The sequence below is a fragment of the Quercus robur genome, chromosome 1, assembly GCF_932294415.1.
Source record: "Quercus robur chromosome 1, dhQueRobu3.1, whole genome shotgun sequence".
Taxonomy (NCBI): Eukaryota; Viridiplantae; Streptophyta; class Magnoliopsida; order Fagales; family Fagaceae; genus Quercus; species Quercus robur.
The window spans coordinates 42,477,709-42,482,666 of record NC_065534.1 but is presented as its reverse complement, the minus strand read 5'-3'; positions in this window follow the sequence as shown (position 1 = coordinate 42,482,666).

Below are 4,958 nucleotides of genomic sequence, written 5' to 3'. Positions count from 1 at the left end.
ACTACACTTGCTACCTAACCTGCTAAGACCAAAAAGAAAAACTTTGCCTTTGATGGTCTCAACAGTTCTGATATATTTGCTTTATTAAGACAAAAAATGAATGATGAGGAAGAAGCAGCAAATGCTAATTCAGAAGGAGAAGAGGATGACCAAGAATCCAAGGCATCCTCAAAAGCCTCTGTTACTAATAATGATCATAATTCTTTCTGTCTTGTTAAAAACATGACTGACAAAGTGATTCTTGGTATTCCCTTCATAAATTCTTTATATCCTTTTCTTTTTGAGCATGATGGTATCACTATTGACCTTTTTGCGCAGAAGGTCAAATTTAAATTTGCTTCAAGATTTGAAATTGATACTGATGCTTCTTTAAACCTGATTCATGCTAAAACCAAACATCTAAATTTTCTTAAGCAAGAGGTTAGATATTAGGAGATTGCTGAACAACTTTCCGATAAATCATTACAGTAGAAAATTGATAACTTTCATAAAATATTGATCAATGATGTTTGCTCTGATATCCGTAATGCCTTTTGGTATAAAAAAGGACATATTGTTAATTTGCCCTATGTTAAAGATTTCAATGAAAAAGAAAAATCCTACTAAGGCTTGTCTCATTCAAATGAATGCTAAAACTGTTGAATTTTGTAAAAAAGAAATTCATGATTTGCTTAAGAAAAAGCTGATTAGGAATAGTAAGTTCCCCTGGTCTTGTGCTGCCTTCTATGTTCAAAAAAATATTGAAATCGAAAGAGGGACTCCTTGCTTAGTTATTAATTACAAGCCTCTGAATAAAGTATTAGAATGGATCAGGTATCCTATCCCTAACAAGAATGACCTAGTATATAGGCTAAGTGATGCTGTCATATTTTCTAAATTCGATATAAAATCTAGATTCTGGCAAGTCCAAATTAGTGAAGCTGATAAGTACAAAACTGCTTTCACAACCCCTTTTGGACATTATGAGTGGAATGTTATGCCTTTTGGTCTCAAAAATGCCCCTAGTGAATTACAAAACATTATGAATGATATCTTCAACTCCTTTAGTCATTTCACCATTGTTTACATTGATGATGTTCTTGTCTACTCCAAATCCATTGATGAGCATTGGAAGCATTAATATTCATTCCTTGATACCATCAAATGCAATGGTCTTGTTGTCTCTACTAAGAAAATCAAGCTATATTAAACAAAGATCCGTTTCCTTGTCTATGAGATTTATGAAGGACAAATTCATCCTATTGACAGAGCCATTCAATTTGCTGATAAGTTTCCCGATGTCATTATTGATAAAACACAATTACAAAGATTCCTTGGGTCTCTAAACTACATTGCAGACTTCTATAAGGACATGAGGAAACAATGTAAAGTAAGCAAGGTCATCCACATGCGTTGTCTGGAGGGAATCATCCCTCGTGGGGAATAGCCAGAGTACTAGCCAAACCTTTATCAGGGAATCAAAACAGCTTTAGTAACATCAGCAGGGAATCAGAGTAGATAGCATGGCATCATGGCAAATCAATAGCTTTAGTAGGAGATTCCTTCACTTAGCAATTTTGGAGTTTATGTTGACAGATTTAATCCTCACCTAAATCTTGAGTGGAGGCTTCATCATGTTCAAGTAGCTCTGGATTGTAAGGGTAATAGGGATCATTATTAGTAACAGAGGGAGGCTTTTGAGGATGCCTTGGATTCTTGGGGTAGATGCGATATATGATAGCAAGGGGCTTTACTGCTTTCATCCATATCATAACCAGATGTTAAAATATTTAAAGTTAAAACCTTAACAATATTAGGATCATCCAAAGCAAGAGTAATATCAGGATAGCAGTTAAAATAAACAAGACCATCAAACAGAGATGAGGTAATCAGGCTAAGAATACTAGTACGAAAATCTTTAAACCTAGCATCTCTTAAGCACATAAGAACTATATAAATATATATATATATATATATATATATATATATATATATATATTGTGAGGGGAGTAGATTCAATTTTGGGCCGAGGCCCAAAGGGCTTGAAAGCTCGCATTAAAAAAGATAGGCTAGACCCACCTTTATGTATCATAAAGAGAAGTGTTTCCCCAGATGATTCTCAAGGAGTTCTGGATATGCCACCACCATTAAAACTCTCATCCAAGGAAACGAACATGGGTGACCTTGAACAATACAAAGAAGTGATCCCGGAGAACCAATTTCCTTTTTGTAGGCCGAGGTACAATTCTCACTGAGTATACCTTAGAAAACTTCCTGAGAGGATAAGGATCACAGAGACTGTCACCTCCACATTAATGAGAGGTTCTCCACTTAATCCTTGCCACATTAAATGTGTATAAGCCAACCTAAACAGTACCAACACCCTCCAAAAGTCTTGTTTCAGGATAAGAACGGAGGGGAAACCAATAGGAGAAGGAAAAATATCCCAAAAAGATCTAGCTAGAGTTAGCCAGCTGGAGGGATAAGGAAAGGAAGGAGCCTATAAGAAAGAAGGGGGGGGGGGGTGTGTGGCGGCAAAAAGAAGGGGCATGAGAAAAAAGAGACTAAGAAAGAGAGAACAAAAAAGGGAAGAGTTGAGAGATTCTTTATCTTTAAATCCCACCACCACGGGAAAGGAGTGTAATGGTTGTTGCTAATTGTTAGGTTCTAAAGACTTAGGATTTTATGTATTTAGAACTCTAATGTGTATTGTTGGCAAACCATGATCAAAACAATATGTTTAGTCGTGTTTAGACTTGCTCAAAGTTGGTTCGTTTATGTAAAGTTGGAATAAGCTGATGCAAGAACCATTTAAGCTTCTCGGCCTAGTTCGATCGATCGAAGCTTAGGCTCGATCAATCGAAAATCGGGTCAGAGGCGTTTTCTATAGAATTCCAACTCAGCCCTAGTTTTGTTTTAAAACGTTTAGGGTTTTCTAATTTGCCCTAGATATAAAAGGTAAACCCGCCACGTTTTAGTGTTACTATCTGTTTCTGAATTTTCCTTTGAATATTGAAAATTTTCCTTCATCACCCTAGCCACATTTGAATTTTCCTATCGTTGTTTCTACCATATATTTTATTGATTTTTTTCCCTGGGAATTGGTTTTGTGAATCTTGATACAGTAACTCACTTAGCACAAAAAATTATATGAGACGCTTGTTCCATTTCATTTTTAAATTTGTGCCAAGTGAATTATTGAGTGTAAAAATTGAAGAGTCCAAATCTAATTAGATTCTAAATTAGATTTCAATTAGAGTCCAATTTTTCATCATGTGTTCATTTTTTTAAATATTTGTGACAAGTGAATTATTGGGTGAAAAAAAGATATATATATATATATATATATATTGTGGGGTAGGGGGCCGGATCACATACTGGGCCTTGGGCCCTGTCTGAGGAGGTAAGTGACCCGAAGGCAAGCAAGCAGTACAAATTGTTTTGGGTCAGACTTTACGAGCAGAGCATGGAATTGAAGGTTGTTCGAGGAGGAGTGTCTCCTCAGACTGACTCAAAGTGGGTCAAACACCGGACCTAATGATCAAAGCTACCCCCAGGATGCATCGATGCTAAGGACGTACCCCCGAAACGTGCAAGAGAGAAGAAAACCCCAAAGGAAAAATATAATATATTTGAAGGAAAACTGCTGCCACCACATTAAATGCACCACAGCTACTTTTCTGGCCGCATTTATGTGGAGAAGACTCCTGAACAGTAATGCCTTGGCAACCACGACTCACAGAAAGCCAAGGACGATGCCAGATGGAACAGGTACTCAAGTAAGGGTTTAGATGGCCAACAAGTGTAAGATCAAGATGGTCTACAAGTGTAAGATCAAGATGGTCTGGGGAGGACCATATAACGTGAAAAACCCTCTATGAAAAGAGGGAGAAGAAACTGTAATGAAATCGGCCATAAAGCTTTAAGTATAGAATGTTTGAGAATCAGCGTCCTCGGACCAGTCCGAGAGCATTATTCTTTAACAAACTTTTGTCATCTTTCTCTTCTATAACAGACTTTTTTCATCTTTCTCTTTTTGGCACTAAAACTCATTCTTCTGCCATTTGGTTCACAGGAGCCCAGTCCCCCAACCCATTCTCTACAAATTTAATTGTGTTGGGCTGCTTTGGGCTTAAGTCCACACATCCTTTGGGCTAGAAGTTCAAATTAGGTCCCCACATATATATATATATAAAATGAGAAACCATTACATATTTTAGAAATGTATGGTTTAAAAAAAAAAAATATAAGCTAGTACTATGTAAAATTTGAAACTCTTTTAAAAAAAAATGCATATGCATGGGGCTACACACTAGTTATAGTAATAGCATAATACAATTTAATTGAGTGCTAAAATCAACCAACTTCAGACTTTAATTGTATAAACATTATATCATAGCAATTCTAAAATAGTTGTATAAATCAACTTAATACAAAAATATTTCATAAAAACTTTCAAAGGTTTGTGTCATTTGTATTTTCTAAATGTCAATGGACTTTTTTGTTTCATGCAATGATTGACACTTCACTTAATAGGCTCCTCAAGAAATAGCATAATATATGCATATTGGCCATTTTCCTAATTTGTGAAGGACCATTTCTAACACACATAGTTTGGAAATTATTTTGTCTTCCATGCCATTTTCTTTTGGTTCACTTCCCAAACATTATCATGGATCAAAAGTAATTTTAATAGTTTTTTTTTTTTTTTTGTTACATAGAATACATATGTGAAAATCTGCATATACTGTTTTTGGTCTTTTTTTTAAAAAAAATTATCAAGCATTAACAATAGAGGGAAAATTATGCTATCTAGACCTTTCAATTTAAGATGGTTGTGACTTGCATTGAGGAGAACAGGAAACCTATGGTCGCACTACATATGCATAAAGATGAAAAGCGTTGTCAGTAAAATCATTTGGAGTACAAATATAATAGCATTACTATTAACCACTATTCAATTGGCAAAATTGATCCAC